At 36.7% G+C, this 19,503-nt stretch overlaps 1 protein-coding gene across 1 annotated transcript in view; it reads left to right on the top strand.

Moving 5' to 3' along the window:
- The first annotated feature begins 1,605 nt into the window (after nt 1-1,605).
- LOC115652057 (lipopolysaccharide-responsive and beige-like anchor protein) overlaps nt 1,606-19,503 on the top strand; it is a 93,760-nt gene continuing 75,862 nt past the window's right edge. Inside the window, exons 1-2 of the mRNA XM_030563569.1 lie at nt 1,606-1,610; nt 17,458-17,625. The gene's annotated coding sequence lies outside the window, so the exon portion shown is untranslated. The remainder of the gene's footprint in view (nt 1,611-17,457; nt 17,626-19,503) is intronic.

Here is a 19,503-nt window from a genome sequence, read left to right on the forward strand (position 1 = left end):
TAGACTTGCATGCTATGAGAATTAACATGATAGACCATACTGCTTCTCAATGATCAATTATATAAAATATCAATCTTATAAAAAATCCACTTGTACAAAAGTGGCTACATATATATGTATGTATATATAATCTGTTGTCTGTTGATTAATTTTAAAAAATTACAAGTTTCTATGTATTTACATAGACTTAATATTCTTACTAGAGAAAACCTAATGAAAATAAATCTTTTATAACTGAGTAGTTAAAAAAGAGATTTTCGTATTAAATGGTTGTAACATAAAGTAACAAAAGTCAGGATATTCAAAATTAAGGTTGACATGCTAACACCATTTTTTTTCTACAACCTCATGAGTGAAGTATAGTCTTAATATCAACTTTGGTTTCCTTTAGGTAAAAATAAATAATGTAATTGATTTTTCACTACTTCATTTTCTAATTCACAAACATCCATATTTTTCTGATGAGGTTTCTCCTGTCAGTTTATCACAATATTAAAGGGAAACTGTCAACTTAAATTCTAGTCAGTTTCACCAAATGCGCTGAAAGTAGCTTTAGGTACTTAAAACTGCTTCATGCCCACTGGAAAAATCTGTAGCTTTACAATTACATTCTCCTAATTTTTTAAAATATTTGCTCTGCCCATCGTCTGTGTGAGATCTACACAAACAGAAAAAGAAACTGACTATATGCAGAATGATGATGTAGATTTTTTTATCCAGTCTCTGTTCTGATAATCCTAAATTGTAACAAAAATTAAGTTTAAAAAAAATTCAAACGAGTGACTTCTGAATTGTAAGTGCCCCTTTAACTTTGATCTTTAAAGCTTCCCTATTCGTTTGCTTCAAAAAAACACTGGGGGAGGAAGGTGGAAAAGAAGTACCTAACTGTATCCAGAATGTACACCCAAATCCTTTGATTAAACAAAATGGTAATTTATAGAACCATATTCAGCCTGGGTATAAGCAAAAGCTATTCCACTGAAGTCAGTGATCACATGTGTCATTTCAGAAATCAGGATGACATCTGCAATTTGATGTATAGCTATTTTTCCATTTACTTCAGTGGAGTTGTGCCTACCTATACTCAGCCTGAATTTGTCCCATAGACTCATACATTTCTAACAGAACTCAATACAGTGAAAAAGATCTCTATATATCATATTTAAGAAATAAGTTTAATAGCCTGCTGTAAACACAGGTTAGTTCTGATCTTTGATTAATAACAATTGCATCAAAATTGCACTTACTGCATATTTTAGCGTTTTGATTTGGTTTTTGGATCATCCTCTCTATCTTATAAGCTAGAAATCCTTGGCATGGCCAAATACACAAAATAAATATAAACTACACTGCAAGTATGAGTTCCTCGGGGGGTGGGATGGAATGATTTAATGCAATAATGTTTTTAGATGTATACAGGCAACCCCGTTTTTGTCTCAATTTGTTAAATTACCTGATGTCTGCATGTGAACTTTAAACAAGATTTTGTTCTCTAGTCTTTCTTCCTTTTGAGCTATCTTCTCAAGGAGAAGGATGATAAATGGAAACATAAACATAGCATGAGAATGTGAACTGGTTCCCAAACATTTCAGTAGTTTTATAAACAGCTGGTCATTGTTACCTTTAGCTGGATTACAGTTTCCTTCAGAGCAACAGTGCTCTTCAGCTGCTTTACAGAGTTGATTCTAAATGTTTTAACATATTTGCTTAAAGGCTTTAATGTTTAAATAATGGTTATATAATTATACATTGTTTAAACAATTAACTTTTCGGTTCAGCAATAAGCCCACATGTTATACACATACTACCAAAAATTATAACAAAACTGCATTTTGAAGATATAAACTGACCTCACAGTGAAAAATCATAGTTTAAGGACCATTTGTTTTTGTTTTTCTTTATATGAACTATTCTCATTTTAATTTTAATTATGCGTGGTGAGTCCCACTTAGATGATTTGTGAGGATACAAATGATAAACTTCAAGTTTTTCTGATTCTAAACTCAATCTTCAACATTCTTTGTGCATTGTGTGCCCCCTTCTCATCCATAAGAAATGCCAGTTTCAATCTTGCTGGTCCACATCAACATAAAGGCTTGTCTGAGACTTGAACCAGGGTCCTTTGGAGAAACAGGATTAACATCATAGTGCATTATTGGTCTGCTAAGCCGTCATGACAGCTGTAGATCTGTATTTTTAAACAACTGAAATATCAAAAATTACCTAACAAAATATAACTTAGTAGTGTTTGGGTTTTATTTTGAAAATGTTCTTCTACTGTTTTACAGGTTTCATTTCTCTTTAAGTAATAGGAGTGTTCTGATTACTTTTATTGTAATGTTATCTTACCTAAAGTGAGATTTGAAGGTTAAAACCATGATTAAAAGACATGGAATATTTTAAATACAGTTCTAGAATAGGTGAGAGGAAAAATATTTGAGATGTAAAAATTGCATCCATTTTTATAGGGGCATTTTAAAAATGTGGTTTAGACTGTATATTGCATTTTCATATTTGATACAGAAGTTTTTTTTAACAGCTTTCACATTTATACAGTTTTTGTTTAGTTGTCAAAACATTTAGTTCTATCATGGCTTGAAGGTTTAAAGCTGTCAAATAAATCAGAATCTCAGCATAAACATTTGGTGAATTGCTTTTGCTACCATACTGTAGTTGTTACTGGGCAGTTAGTGAAACTTTTTTTTAAAGCATTTACTCAGCAGGTACAGGACAACACTAATACAATGAATTGCTGATTGCTTGTAAAACAGCAGGTAGTAATGCCCCCACTCTTTGTAATTCTTCTTTGTAAAATAAAGTGGTAAGATACTGTGGTAGATTAAGTGACTGTGTATGCTGCCTAAGAGCTGTTGATGATTGCTTATCCCATTTCAGAAATATGTAGAATGTTTGTTTTTTTTCCACAGTTCAAAAAAATAAAGGTCCTACCACTGGAGGGAATAAACTTCATTAACATGGGGGGTGAGGGGAGGAATGTTGGCAGGACTAACCTGAAAATAGTCCAAGAAAACAAGAGGGCTGAATTTCTTTAAAGCCTTAATATTTATATGTAAAGATGATGATAGATATTAGTAACAGTAAATTGCTGTTTTCTTAAAAGAGAATATAATATTTTAAAGCATATGTTAGAGAGTTTTTTTTTCTGTTGCTGATGCAAACTCACCAAAGGGGTTTTTGGGTGAAGTAAATTAGTTCTACTTTGAAGCTTTTATTTTCTTCTCCTTCTGAAATGAATGGGGAGGCCCTTGAATGAAAGCTGCTTTTCATTAGTGCCACCAAATACCTATTTGAAAGGAAGAGCTCTTCTAACACACACAAACACAAGAGCAAAGGAAAGCTTCCTTTTTTTTAACCAGAAGACTATCAGCTAAACAGCTCCTAGCGTCTCTTTCCAGTCAGGTGGTTTCAAATCAGAGTTAATTACTCCAGTCATTTATTCTAATCACCTTCCTCTTTTGGCTAGCCACATTCTGTCATGGGGTGGCATCGTTTGAAGCCAGTTATGTTTGAAAGCCACTGCAGGGTACTTGAGGCTCATTAGTGAGGCCTATCCATGCCTGGCTCTGGATATGGTCCCTGATTAACTCTCAGTTCTCCCTCCTCCCCCAGCACACACTTTAGTTTCAATTAACTCTTGCCTTGCTGCCCTGCTTGCCTTTTACTCACATAGGAAAAGAGAGGCATGCAGATATGCCTTTAGGAGTCTACTTTTATTTTCAAAGAGATGGTAACCTTGTATTTCTGTGCCAGTTATATTCATTGTTGCTTTTCTGTTTTACAAACTGGTTCCTACATGTGAAAAGGTAATGTTATAGTCTGTACAGGAGAGAGTCAGTGACTAGAGCAGAAATTTTCTCCACTCCTCTGCATAACATCAGCTTGTTGTGGGTAGTGTAACAATTTTCCTTGTTCAGCTAAGCTACTGAGAAGCATACATGGTTAGGCCTAAGTACCAAGTCAGACTGTTCCTCCAAAAGATGACAGGGAAGTTGTGATTTAGTCTCCTGGGGCTGGAAGGTCCTGCCCTTACTTAAACCTGTATAGCTTAAATTCTGAATCTAAAGGTCAATATAATTTGTATACACCTACACACGGTCCACTCTCCATATTTGAAGAGGCTCTTTTACGCAAACACAAAAATATTGAATTCAGCTTTTAAACCTGGTTTAACACTGGAGCCCTGCTCCAAGATGAAGGGTGGCTAACCATATTAATGTATCAATTTATACCAGGTTAGAATAAGTAGTTTTTCATTTTGAAAACAAATTGTTAATTTCCTTAATCATTTGAGTATTCTCATTAAATAATGACATTTGAACTTATTTAAGATTTACTTATAGGAGGTTTTAGAGATCGGCCAGGAATCAATAACACCTAGGTTAACTATTTTACTCCTTGTTTATTATCGTTGGTTACAATAGTGGGGACCTCCAGCCTTTCGGAGCCAAATATTTCAGTTAGTTTGGGTTCTTAATAATACTGAACTTCAGACAGAGAATTCATATTATCCTCATGTTTACCTCTGGAGTTTGGATGTTAAAGCGTGTATACCAGAGTTGGTACATTTAATTTCAAGGAGTTAGAATGTTGGTATTCCTGGATGCTAATTCAGTTACTATTAATCATAATAATTGTTTAGCTTTTATTCCAAATTCAGCTAGAAAGTGAGGTTAAAATCTTGTAATTCTGCTTCTGTCAATTAAAATGGTGTGAAGGAGGGCTTTAAAAATTTCATTTTAATGATTTGGATGAGCTGGCTGGTTATTTGCATGGTAAAGATTTGAGTTTTTCATTGGATACCATGTTTTTGGTGTTTGTTGTATTTTGAACAGAAGGTTTAGAACAGCCTCAGTGTTAGTGAAAGCAACTCTATACTATACTATTTGTAACTTGGGTGGGGTTTTTTGGTTTGGGGTTTTGTTTGATCAGGGTTGTTTTTGCTACAACAGATGCAATTGTAATACATTTATTTAAAAATATTTTTACCTAGTAGTTTACGCCATATCTTACATCTGTGTTTATTTTTTGAAGCTTTTTAGTGATTTTTTCCATAGTAAATCCCTGCATGGACGTAGCTTTGCTGACATCTCTCCCCACTCTTCCTGCCTCAGCATAGACAGTGCAAGATCAAGGAGGACTTCTTCCATCGATCTAGCTACTGCCTCTCAGGGAGGTGGATTACCTACACTGAGAAAAGAACCCCTCCCATCAGCGTTAGTAGGTCTACACTGAAGCAATACAGCAGTGGTTAAGTGTAGACACGCTCTAAGTCTGGCACTCTTCATGCAAGCATGTACGAAGTGCACTGAGAAAACAGCCTCTGTCCAATATTTTGTGCATCAGAAATAGAAATAGCAAATGATATGCTTAAAGGAATTTCCATCCAGCCTTCGGTGGCCAGGGATGGCATGTAGTCACCTCCTCTTGAGATCAGAAGTCTTCTGACAACAAAATGGAAACTGTTTTAAATTAGAGTTGTCCAAGTGTTGCACAGAAACCCTTCCATTTTTTGTTCCAGTTTTTACACCAGTTTTAGTTTTAGTTAAACCAAGCAAGGCCCTGTGCTCAATGACATTTCTTTGTGAGTATGTCTGTGCTGCAGCTGGCAACGGGCCTCCTAGCCCAGCTAGACAGACATGTACTAGTTTTGCTGGAGCTAATGTAGAAAAAGTAGCATGGACATGTCAGCACAGATGGCGGCACTGGCTAGCAGCCTGAGTACAAGCTCACCTGAACTCTTGAGTCCATACTTGGGAGGCTAGCCCACACTGCCACCTAAGCTGCAAAGTCCACACTGCTATTTTTAGTACATTAGCTTGAGCAGAGCTAGTACGTCAGCCTACTTGGGCTGGGAGGCATGCTGCCAGCTGCATTGTGGACACACACTCTGAATGTCTGTGGGATCTGTGATTGATGGTCGCCAATAATACCTTGCAGCGTTACAACACAAGCTTTATTATTCACACAGTATTTTTTTTTCCTGTCAGGACACTTTCACGAACTCATCCCAATCAATTTTACTCCCACCTTCATCATCTTGGAGCTTTCCTCTCCCTGCCCAATTTCTGTCGAGCCAACTGCATGAGGCCCCTTTCAGTTGGCTCCTGAGGATTTTCTATTGTTTCTGTGGAAGCTGTTTCCTGGACTGCACTTTTTCTGTAGTGTTGGCAACTTTTTAGTGGCACAAAACCGAACACCCTAGCCCTTGTTCTCCCCGGAGACCCTGCACCTTCCTTGATGCCCTGCTCACTACATTTCCCTTCCCTTGGTGGCTCACTCTCATTCACTTTCGCTGGGCTGGGGCAGGGGGTTGGGGTGAGGGTGAGGGCTCTAACTGGGGGTGTGGGCTCCAGGGTGGGGCCTGAAATGTGTTCAGGGTATGGGAGAGGGCTCTGGGCTGGGACAGGGAGTTAGGGATGCAGATGGGGTGAGGGTTCTGGCTGGGGGTGTGGACTCTGGGGTGGGGGTGATGGGTTTGGGGTGCAGGAGGGAGCTCCAGGCTGGGGAGTGGGTCTGAGGGATTCAGAGTGCAGGAGGGGGCTACGAGTTGAGGCAGGTTGTTGGGGTGTGGAAGGGGATGAGGGCTCTGGGCTGGGAGTGCTGGCTCTGGGGTGGGGCCAGGGATGAAGGGTTTGGGGTGCAGGAGGGGGCTCTAGGTTTGGGGGTGCTCAGGGCAGAGACGGGAGTTGGGGCCTGGGTTGAGGTGTGGGCTTACCTCAGGTGGCTCCTGGACGATGGCACAGCACGGGGCTAAGACAGGTTGCCTGGCTGTCCTGGCACCATGCTGCGCATGCCCTGGAAACAGCCTGCAGGTCTGGGTCCTAGTTGCGGGGGCCAGGAGGCTCCACATGCTGCCAACCGGCCAATGGGGGGCAGGGGCAGTGCGCGGAGACCTGTGGGTGCCCCCCCCCCGCCGCCTAAGACTCAGACCTGCTGGCCACTTCCAGGGCACAGCGCGGAGCTGGGACAGGTAGCTACTAGTGTGCCTTAGCATTGCAGCACCGTTGCCCAGACTTCAACAGCCTGGTCGGTGAAAACCGGACACTTGCTCACTGTATTATCCTGTGCCAGTGAGGAATTCTTTACTGTCAAAACTCTTTCAGCTTCAGCTTCCACAGCTACATTCTCAGTTTCTAGGGACAGTCATGTTCAGACTCTGTCCCTTGGATAACTTCTCAGATAATCCTTAAACCTGCAAAGCCATTTGCACTGTAAAAGTTGGATGAGACACAGCACTGCACCTATGTGAGTAGCAAGGTGTGTGACCCTCTGGAACACCCGCTATGTGTACTCTTACAACAGACATCGATGAATTAGGTTTATTTGCATGAATATTTACAGAAAGAATTTTAAGGTCGCACACTTTGAATATTTGCTGTAGCAAATTTTAAAATTGCTTTCTGGAAATATTTACATCAGAATTCTGACTGAGTTTCAGTCATTCAGTCAAGGAGCAAAAACAGTATCATGTGATTTGTCAAATACAGATAAACACTGCTCAAATTCTGTATTTTAATTGGCTAACCATAAACAAAATCATGAAGAATTTTTAATAATTTTGAATAACTAACAAAAGAAAGAAAATTGATGTTCCACAAACTCAGCAGACACATTCTTCACTCTGTTCTGATTTAATGTTTTATTGGCTATATGGAGTGAAAGGCTCTTCTCTCATACCGAAGAAAATTATCCAAATATTTGGATTTTCGAGTGGGGCCTTCAGTATTTTGTGTTTGTACGGGTATGTCTACACTGCAAAGAAAAATTCCTGATATCAAGTTTCAGAGCCTGGGTCAACTGACTTGGGCTCATGGGGCTGAAAATAGAAGTGTAGCTGTCTGGGCATGGGCTGAAGCCTAGGCTATTAAATCCTGCAAGGGTGGAGGTCTCAGAGCCCTAACTCTAGCTGGAGTCCAAACATCTACACTGCTGTTTTTAGCCCCTGCAAGTCTGAGTCAATTGACTTGGTGCTGCAGGTCTTTTAGTGTAGACATACCCTATGAGTCCAACTACCTGTCTCCCACTAAACAAAAAGAAATCTAATATCCATGTGCTGTATATATTCTTACAGCAGATATCTTAAGTGTATGGCCTTGATCCTGGAAACATAATAGGTGTTTTACTTCACTCATGTGAGATGTCCTATTGAAGCCAATGAAACTGTCCACATGAGTAAAGTTAAATATCTGTGTAAATGTTTGCAGGATCAGTGTGTAAGTTTGAACATTATAGACTTCATGATTTTAGGTGCTTAGGTGAAGTGGTGTTAGTTAACTGAAATTTTCCGTGTTAAAAAATGTGAAATTGTAATATATGTCTGCATATATGATTGTGTACAGTGCTCATGCTTAAAAACATGCTACTTGTGCCTTAGAAAATTATTTCAATATTTTCAGGGTTGCCTACTCCTCCCTGTGATTGCTTAGTGTGCTGCCTAAATAGAACCTAGTATATTAGAAAATAATTAAATAAGGCAATTGGCAAGTTTTTGAAGGTGACTACTGTACCTAGTAGTGCAGTCGCTATGAATACAGACTGCAGACAGTTTTGCAAGTTTTGATTTTGGCATGTAACAATACAAGCTTCAGTTAATATTAAAACTATGAATTTCAAAGGAAATGCAGCCTTAAGTGTATAAAATACATAACAGCTGGTTGACTAGTCCATTTAAAACTATAAAATAACAATTGCGGAAAGAGTGCTTGCCTTGACAAAAAGTGAACAAGTCCTTGAGATTTTTATCAAAACTTGGTACTAATTAACATTTGGGTAATAGATTATATAAATTTAGAAAGGCTCTTTGAGGTACTAAATTCCAAAGTGTCTTTTCAGTGTAGTACTGCTTGCACCAAAATCTCTTTGCCATGAAATCACTTTTCATTATGCTATGCTATTCCAAAGAACTCTGAACCTAGCTTAATGTTTTATAGGTGATTTAAAAAAAATTCTGTTATACAGATCTTTTAGTGTGATTATTTTCCACAGTCCACCATATTATATTATTCTTTCTAGAAAAGCTACCTTTCTATTTATCTCTTGAGTTAACTTGATTTTTTTTTTAAGAAAGCCAAACATACCCATGCATGTATTCCTTCAGCTGCCCATTTCTTATATCGTTTTTGTGTTGTTTCCTTGTCTTTTGGTGGTAACTACCTCTTTTACAGTGCTTTTCATCAATAGATTTCCAAGTACTTTACAAAAGAGGTTAGTATCTGTATCTCTGTTTTACATGCAGAAACTGAGGTACAGAGAGGCAAAGTGGTAGGGTTTAGAGATGTGAAATAAAATACAAACTTTAGGTACATAGACAGAAATATGAATAAATTGTCAATGCATTTCTAAACATGATTGCAAAAAATGAGAATGAAAACTGAGTAATCTAATCTGTATAGTCTGAAAAGTACAGTAGTCACTCATAGTGCCTGCAATGTTTGATGTCTATAATAAATTACAAAGTACAATAAATTAATAAAAATCCAATAATTTACTGGTATGGAAATTAAATTACTTAAGAGCAAGTTAGAGACCACCAATTGTATGCAAAATTTTAATGTCAGTTTCATATTTGTGAAATTTGTATCACTCCATACGGAATGTTGAGTTTTGTCATTAATAGCAGATCTGCTGTCTTCTTCCTTCCTGCAATCCTGCAGGGCAAGCTTTAGCTTGATACATGTTTAATAACAGGTTAGATTTTTTTAGATTTCTATTTTCTCTTGTGCTCAGAAAATTATATATGGGAAAAGTTACATTTAAAATTGAAATACAGTTGGTTACTTATAGGTCAGCATTTAAAGAGTTAATATCTTATTAGAAGGACAGGAAATCTGGCAACTATTGCAAAACCTAGACCTAATGGTGCACACAAACAATTTGTCAGTCTTCGTAAATGTGAGTAGCTTTCCACAAAGTGGCTGCTCTCGCTTTGTTTGACCAAGCTAAACTTTTCCTTTTTGGACTTTAAATCTTAGAAGTGAAACGTGATCCACATATTCAATCAAAATCATTTAATTTAAAGCATATTTTGATTGGAACAAAGTTGACATGGAAAGAAACTCTAGAATAATAAAAAAAAAAAAGTTGAAAGGATTTTCTATCATATATTTAGCAGGAAAATTTGAAACAGTTCTAATTAGCCTGAAAAAAACAGCAGTCTTCATTGTAAATTACAAAGGTCATATATCAATGTTAAGGAAACATTACCACTAGTGTTTGAAATCCGGCACATGCAAACATAACAGACCAGTTGGTTTTTTATTTTTATTTTGTGTATGTGTAACCTAAAATATGCTTAACATATTTAAATTAGTTGTCTGGCACTTGAGTAGTGTGGTTGTTACCTTTGCAATACTTTGTATAGGTACATTTTTATAAATTATAAATCAAAATATCTTATTTGTGTTTCCAGTCTCTAGACTACCTAATTAGAGCTTTCCTATTCATATGTAGACTTTTTCTTTGATTGGGAGTTAGAGATTTATAATGAATTTCATAATGACTCAGTTTTATTTTGACTCATTGTAATGGCATCCCTTGTTTCAAAGTGGTAGCAAAATGCGTTAACCCTTTGGAGACTATGGACATTTATTTGCAGTTGTACATCTGGTAAACACCAATGTTCTAAAAGGTTTGAAATGATTTAGTTATTTTACATGCCAGATTAATGTATTCCTAGAAAAATGTACAGAAGTAAAACATATAGACCCAAGTTCAAGTGCATGTTCAAAAAATAGTTTTACTGTCTTTTTATTTTGATTATATTAAAAGGTACTTAATACTCATTGGGGAGAGTAAGGCGAGCAGTAATGTGGCCTTATATTTCTGAATAATTTCACTGTAAATAAGTTTGTCTAAATAGTGCGTATACTGTTGAAACGATGTATACTTCATGTATTTGTCTAAATGAAAAATCAGAATAATCCTAATTGCTAATATTTGTTTTTAAAATATGTATTTTAATATGTATTTGTTTTTAAAAAATTTCACATGCTATGCACTGTTATCTAGACTAAAATAGAAAAATATATATTTTATAGGGGAAAAACCCTTGAGGTGGTTACGTTAAGAGTGTCAGAGTCTTAAAATATAATGGTATTTAGTAAATGTGGTATAGTTAGCCACTTAACTATAGAAAGAAAATTGTTTCTAGCCATGTTAATTTAGCATTTCTGTTGCATTTTGACCACATTTTGCCTAATGCTTTTTCTATTGCACCTTTAAGATCTATAAAATACAGTCCTCAATATTTTTTCTATTAATTCCTTTTATAAAATAGGCAATAAAAAGGCACATAGTAAATCACAAATTTCAGAATTATATTTGAAGAGAGTTTAAACTGAATTTTATTTAATAACATTGCATTTTGCATTTGAAATATATTTTTGAATAATTTGAAATTTCCCTTGTAATGTCATAGCCTCACTTGGTTAACGATTCTGATGCATTTCTGCCTTGGGAATGGACAAATGAAAGTTACTAATAGGTGTTTGTGTTTAACATCTGTATACTGTACTTTTTAGCATATCTCAAGTGTTTTAGTCTCTGCCTAATAGATCTCATTAAAAAAACAGCTATCAGCCCCAAGACAGTTTGTCAAAGCTAATATGAGTCCCACTGGACTGAACTGACAATTTGTGTGTAGCTTCACATGACAATCCTTTCATGGTCTTATTTGATCCTTAACAATTGGACATAAATCACTGATTTATTTTATAATAACTCAAAAGAGTTGAACATTACTGTATTGTGTTGGACATTGTAGCAGATTTTCTTTTTTTTCTTTTTGTACAAATTTTACTCAGAGTACACATTGGATGTAAATGATGTACCGTATCCATACGGCTATGGGAGTACTAACAATTGATTGGCTAGTTTTAAGAGCAGCATGGGAAGAATATTAGTATCCCATAGCTGCACACCGTATTTAACTCTGGCCTTAATGAGGACTATCTGTCCTAGTGGTCTGAGTAATCCAAAATATTTAGCATTCCATGGCCTCAATTTTATTTTTTAAATGGGTAAATATTGAGAGAATAATTTAAAAAAACCCTTTTAAAAGGAGAGAATTTGCTATGAATATAGTAGATTTATTTTAGGATTATGAATGTTGTACTTCACATTTTTTGGATTTTTAAGGTGGTTTCCATTTTAGATATAGTCAAATTGGATTTTTTAGTATTGTACTGTGGTGTTTTTCTTGAAAATTTAGTTTGTTTTTAATCATTTTGAAGTTCAATCATATCCCACTCTTCTAAGTCTAATTCATAATCACCCAAATGCCATAACTGTTAATCTAGAATGAGAGAGAACCTTATTTATCTTTTTGAAATTGTATGTTATACTCGGCCTTTCCTGCAGTGTCCTGAGTACTGATGTTCATCTTATTCACTTTTCTTTTATTCCTCATATTTGTGTTCTGACAAGTGGACAAAGATATTAAAAATGCCCTAATATAGTGTAAATGATACAAATAATCTCCATTGTCTTTCCATTGTTGATTTCCTGTACTTATAATTCTAAATCTATGCAACTTCAAAGAACATTTTTATCTTAACATTGCAAAAGGGAAGCAAATTCAGGATGTCCATGAGCAGTTCCATGAATAAGTAGTGAGACTGCAATTTTAAAGAGATTCTTAGATTTATATGTTTGGTAACCTGAAGAGACTGCAGAACAATATTACAGTAGTTATACATGCCCATGTGTTTTATGGGTGTAATATGACCATTATAGTATGTTTCACTTTGCCTTCCCTTTAGGAATTTTTGCTCATGAAAAATAGCGAAACACAGTTTGCATAGTGAACATATAAAATCATATGCCCTTAAAACAAAAATTGTCTAAGATGAAATACATAAAAGAGAAACTAAATATGGTCTAATGTTAAAAGGTTTTGGCAGGATAGCAAGAAAATTAATTCACATCGTTTTCTTTTGCTGAGCCTTGTAGAATTTTATAGCCTCACATTGTAGCTCTATGGTCACTCATGAGACTCCTGACTATTTTTATCTTATTAAACAATTTTGAAGTCGTTAATTTTTAATTTGCTTGGTTGCTGTTATTTATAGATTTAATTGTGGAAGTGTATGTGTGAATAAAAGTACTTTTACATAAATAAGTCTTGTCAAAGCCATATGTATTGTAAGGTTTTTTCCATGTGGTCATTTTTGTTTTTTTGTTTGTTTGTTTTTTGGTAGGACATGACATACTATCTGGTAATCCATTTTAGAGGATATTTTCAGCATGTCAATAGCTGAGAATTCAAATTAAAAAAACAACTGGAAAATATGTACAGGTCTTTTCTTGATTGAAAGTTCTAATTAAGTGAATCGAGGAAAATTAACTGAAATTAGCTGTCAGAAAGTCGCATTTAAATGAGTGATGAGCTGGTCTGGCAGTAAACATTTAAATGATATAAATTGCCATTTAAGTGTATGGTTTAATGTTTGTCATGCATTAATGTGACATGAGACTGCAGTGACAATCAAGCAGCTTGCTCTAATTTGAACATATTTAGGGCTTTTGTGTGGAGTACACCACACAAATTAAGACAATGACTGTTTTTATGTGTCAATTTAAATGTTGTTTTCAGACATCGGTTAATGAAACAAACCCATCATTTTGTGTACAAATGCCAGAGTGGTTTCTTAGGTTTTCAGATTAATTTTAACTTCTGCTCTTCAAAATTAGGCATTTCCTTTAAAAGAAAAATGCTCTTAGTTTCTGTAGGTCACATAGAATAATATTATACTTCTCTGTATTGTTTTATCTGTACTTATTAAAGATAGAACTGAATTGAATTCTACACAAGATTGATAAAGCAAATCCTGCCAGTAATTTAAAGTAGTTGTATTAAATATTTAGAAATATAGTAGATTCATTCTAGATAATACCTTTGAACATGTATTGAACCTAATTCACTTGGTCAAGGATTCATTTTTGTTAATTTAATTGTATGCTTTCTGTGTATTAGCCATGTATTTTCAGAACAGTGTTTTAATCTTCCAGCATGCTGCAGAAAATGCTTCTGTATGTGTATATACAAAGTGTATGTGTTCAGTGAGCAATGGTAAAATCTTTGTGTGCTGCACTTCAATGTTTTCTTTTATCATGATATTTCAGTATTCCCTAAATTTAGAATAGGGAATCTGATGATAAACTTAACTATCATGAGCAGTAAATGTCCACATTTTAATGGCACAATGGTTATTGAAACCAAATAATGTCATTATTTTTAAGTATTGAACTATACTACTACTAAACTTAACTGAATTAGAAGCTGGAAGTCCTGGCAGCTGTGAAGAGGGGTGGAGGGTGAGATTCCTAGATTTCTTATACCCAAATCAGGTACTGCTAACCCTTCCAGGGAGACCCACCCACCCAGTTTATGGTTTTATACAGTCCTAGAGCAGAAACAGCAGTCATCTAGCTGGTACTTGCTATTCGTATCATATCTGATCTCCCTTAGAGAAATGCCTGTGCCCAACCCTTATAGGCTAGCCTCCATCCCTCAAGAGAGAGTTTGTCTCTATAGGAGACAGAGCTATCTGCCTACATCCCACTTGCTGCAAGTTGGGAGCAGCTCCATATCCCTGTGTATCCACGTGATGCTACAGTGATAATTAAGCAACTTGCTCTTTTGAACATATTTAGGTCCTTTGTGTAGTGTGCACCAGATAACCATGAGATGGTCTGGATGTGAAGTCCTTTGGGCACAGAATTCTGTGTCCACCAAGTGAAAGTCAGTGATGGAATGAACAAATTTTGTCACCAGAGGCCAAAATGAACTGCTCAATGTATACCAGTGCTATAGGACAGACAATGGAAAAATTCTCTCTTTATCTAGGTGAAATGCAGAAATTTATTGAAACTTTCCCTGTAACTATGCAGAATACTTGGGGCAACAAACCATCTTAGGCACCAAATCTTTCTTGCCAAATTGCCATTGGAATATTCTGACATCAGCTTGACGCGCTCTCTCAGCCACTGGCTAGTTTCTGAAACCACTCCATCTGAAACAGAGAGAGAATTTGTATTACTCATCTCTATCAGGCACTGAGTCCTGAAACAGATGCCAAACTGTAAGTCTTGTGTAGTGTCATAAACTGGAGGGACCTAACTGACTTTTCCCATGCATTCATATTTTTCCTGATTTCACAGATGACATGTAGTGGTGTTAGAGTGACCAGATGTCCCAATTGTACAGGGCCAGTCCTGATCTTTGGGTCTTTTCCTTATATAGGCTCCTATTACCCCTCATGCCGATTTTTCACATTTGCTGTCTGGTCACCCTAAATGGTGTAGAAAACAGCTCTCCAAGTCTACCAACTTTATCTTGTGTGAAGCAAAACTTTCTGGCCACTTCATCTAGATTGTCCCTTAGTAGGTTAGCTAGGTAGGATTTTTCTTTTTTTAATTAGCGAGTGAAATTTGGAGGACCTACAGCCCTGAACAAAAATCTTTTAAGTTCTAAGCATTGTTGTGAACCCTTTGCCCATTTGAGGAAAGAACTGAATGTTCCAAAGATTGCACATAAAAAAGTAGCTCATAGGCAAGACCCAGTTTGAGTAATATTGGCCTTTGAATGAGAAGCCAAATATCTTGCTGCCAATGTACCCACATGACTTCAACTAGCAGTAGATTTTTCCATTTTTGTACTGCCTCCATGTTAATGAGGTCTGGCTTGCCTGTGTGTCTGAAAGATGAGTAGTGCATGAAGAAATCTTATAAATTAATTGACTTCTAACTGAGAAATGCTAGGGGTGGGGTGAATAGTTTTATATTCACCAGGGACTTTATTGGGTATGAGACTGAGGGAGAGCAGGTGGAGGTTACCCATAGGCAAAAATGGGAAGTAGATGCTAATATAACCAGTCTTGCACTTCTGTTGGAGCTTTTTGTGATAAATTTGAGGCATGGAGACCATAGAGAACAGGTTCCCATCCATAAATTTGCAACACACTGGTTCGGTCTGTTACAAATATATCTTCTGATCAGCATAAGAAATTGTGAAACAGTCCCCAAATCCTTTCAGTAAGCAAAGAAGTGTGATGATAATCTGCTAGTACCATTATGTGAATGGACCTTCCTTAACTTCTTAGAAGTTGCTGCTTACTTACTCTGTGCACTCATGGGTAAATCTGTAGGCACATGTCCTGAGGTGAAATCACCAACAGACTTATCTCTCCTTACTTCAAACTGGGACCTGCAAGCCAGTTACCTTGGTATCTGAACAATCCCAGGTAATCTAGTGTCTAGATGCTGTCCAAATGGCAGCTTTCTTTAAGCTATATTTTAATCAGATATGTTTATTTCATTTGTGTATTTAATACCTACTATGCATTTTTTCTTAATCTTTTAACATTTTTCTTACTATTTGGGCAAAGTATTTTCTGCATGTCACAACTTGAGAAAAGGAAATTCATTTGAACATTTTCTCTAATTTCTACTTTTTAGAGTTATCTGAATTGCTTTCTCTGTTGTTGGTTTTCAAAATTAACTTGATAACTGATGCCTTAGGGAACATATGGTTCTAGAGTAGTATGTTAAATATTAACTGGGTTCTATGGAAGAATATTTTGTTATTAATTTATTTATTATTTGTCTTACTGTAGCTCCTGGAGGTCCCAGTCAAAATTGCTTACCTTGTGTGCCTGGTACCATACATGCATATAGTAAAAAACAGGTCCTGGTTCAATAAGGGTATTTCTGTGCTGCAGTTAAACACCTGTGGCTGGCTTGTCTCAGCTGACTTGAGCTCACAGAGCTCTGGCTTCGGGGCTGTAAAACTGTGCTGTAGACATTTGGGCTGAAACTCCAGGCTCTGCAACCCTGCAAAGTGTGATGGTCCCAGAGCTTGGGCTCCAACCCAAGTCTAAATGTCTACAGTGCGATTGTATACCCTGCAGCCTGAGCCAGCTGACACAAGCCAACCATGGGTTTAATTGCAGCATAAATCTACCGTAAAATTACAATCTTGGACAAGAATAAATATACAGACAAAAGTAATAGCAAACTGACATATATGCAACATGTGTGGTATACAGAACTACTTAGTTGCATTTCACCTGATCACCCCCGGTTACTTTAAAATCCCCAAATCTCTAAGCCCTCTGTCCACATGTCACAACTGGTCTAAGATACCACACATTCACCCTCCCCATCCCACAGAAAGAGGGGCAGGCTTATTCTGGTTGTTTGTCTTATCCCTGCCCTCTTCATTGATAGGATGAGGAGCAATTCTCCCATCTGGACTTTGAGGAGTGGCGCAGGTGGTCCACATGGCTAGTCCTTTCCACCCTACTATGCTTTTGTACATGTTAGAATATTAGTAGCATTGATGCAGGGGAACTACTGAAGATGATTTCATGTCCTATTTATGAATATTCAAGTTTCTTAAGAAAGAATAATAGCAGAAGTTTTTGCATTTTGTTGCAGGCCTTGGAGAGTGAGTTTGTTTCGTGCCAGCTTCACCAATGGATTGATCTAATTTTTGGCTACAAACAGCAAGGGCCAGAGGCTGTCCGATCCCTGAATGTATTCTACTACTTAACCTACGAAGGAGCAGTCAATCTGAGTTCAATAACTGATCCTGTATTGAGAGAGGTAAGCTTGCTTTCAAATGTGGAAACACTTTGTTAAACACTGTCATACTCAGAATGTAATGGATTCTGTTCTGCCTAAGTGCAGCAATAAATCTTCATCGCTCTAGCTTTGTGAGTTTGGTTGACACAGGCCAGTTGGGAACACAGAGTGACTCAAATCTGATGACTCTGTCACTGAGACATACAAAATTAGTGGAATTTTCTGCAATTGTTGGCCTTAATTTCTCTGTGTCTAAGTTTCACACACATTGAGCGATGAGGTAAAAGTAAATGCTAACAACTGTTTAATTTGCTGAGTATTGTCCATCCTACTGTCCATTCGTTGGCTGGGTACTGAGTAAGGCAAGAGTCTTGTGAAAAAAGTAATATGAATAATCTTAATTCTGTCCCTAACTTTTTAGTGTTCAACTTTGCAACTTTAAAAACTTTCTTTTAGCATATCTGAATGTACTATTGCATATATACAGAATAATGTAGTTATATTCACCATTATTTTTATTTGGCATTGTCAGGATGTCAAATTAAAATTAAAATGTAGTGCATTTGTTGATAGAAATAGGCGAAATACTAAATCCTTACAATAATTGGTAATGCTACCATATATCAGTGTAGTAGAAGTCTTGTATCCAGGGACAACGGCTCCATTAGGAAAAAGCTATTTTCTAAAATATTTCTTAGAACTCCTGCCAAATATTACTTTGTGGGCTCTCAGGAAACAAAGAGTATGGCTTTTGTTAAAAAGTATAAAGTGGTTCATGATAGGTTTTGCTTCCTCTATTCAGAGCTGTAAACTAGAACCAAATTTAGTTATAATTATTTTAATTATAGAATAAATGTGACAGTTTATTATGTTTTAAAATAAAATATTTATCACCAAGAACAGATTATTATCAATATACAGTTAAAATAGTTTTATTTGAAATCATGGCTCAATATATACCACAAAGAAGCAAATGAAGAAACATTTAAACTATGAAATTTTCGCTTCACAAATGTGACGTTTGATGGTCACTGTATAATTGTAGACTTACATTAGGCTTCCAATTTTTGTTGCTTTCTGTTTGTTGAAAAAGATACTAGAGTGGTGACTGATAGTCATTTCAATCAGTAAATATTCTTCCACATAGCCCTATTGCCCCCTCAAGCTGCACATACAGACAGTCTGAGCTCCAGCATGAATTTTTGTGTAAGAGGATTATGACACTGACTTATATGGGTGTGAAAGTTGATGCAAACATAAAAAGATTTTTCTGTGCTATGTCTGTGAGCTAAAATCCAGACATCTTAGGGAAGGACACAGTAGGGTCTAGTAAAGTAGAGACTGGAGCGTTTGGCCTATAGGAAAAATGTATTAGCACCTGCATTTGAAGCAGTTATTCTTTGAATACGTGCAGCCATGTATTTCATGTAGATGTGTGTGCATCCAGCGTACCAGAGCCAGGGAACTTTGCCTAGTACCTATAGGGGTGGCACTCATGCCCTGTGGCCCTAGAGCCAGATAAGGGCATTGTCTCCCTGACCCCTCAGTTCCTTCTCATTGCCAGTGGCTAGAGTCAGAGCTTTGTGTGGTGCCTTCACCTCATACTTTCAGTCTGTTTTCTGAGACCTTATCCTGTATATGGTAGTAGTAGTAGTAATATCTTAGGCTTAGCTTAGTGTTAGAGTAGTTGGCTGCCCTATATGGTGCCCTCACCTGGGTTCAAGCACTGTATGTTGCGGAGAGGCAAGGGTTCTTATTGAGCCTCAGCAAGGGACACCTTAAAGAGTGGTGCTCCATCTGCAAGTCATCCCCAAAGAGGACTAAGGGGGCAAGAAACTTGTGGTTGAAGCAGCATCTTCTAGAACAGGCTGTGGGGCCTGCTTGGGCACAGAGGCCCTT

This window comes from Gopherus evgoodei, chromosome 5 (genome assembly GCF_007399415.2).
Source record: "Gopherus evgoodei ecotype Sinaloan lineage chromosome 5, rGopEvg1_v1.p, whole genome shotgun sequence".
Lineage (NCBI taxonomy): Eukaryota > Metazoa > Chordata > Testudines > Testudinidae > Gopherus > Gopherus evgoodei.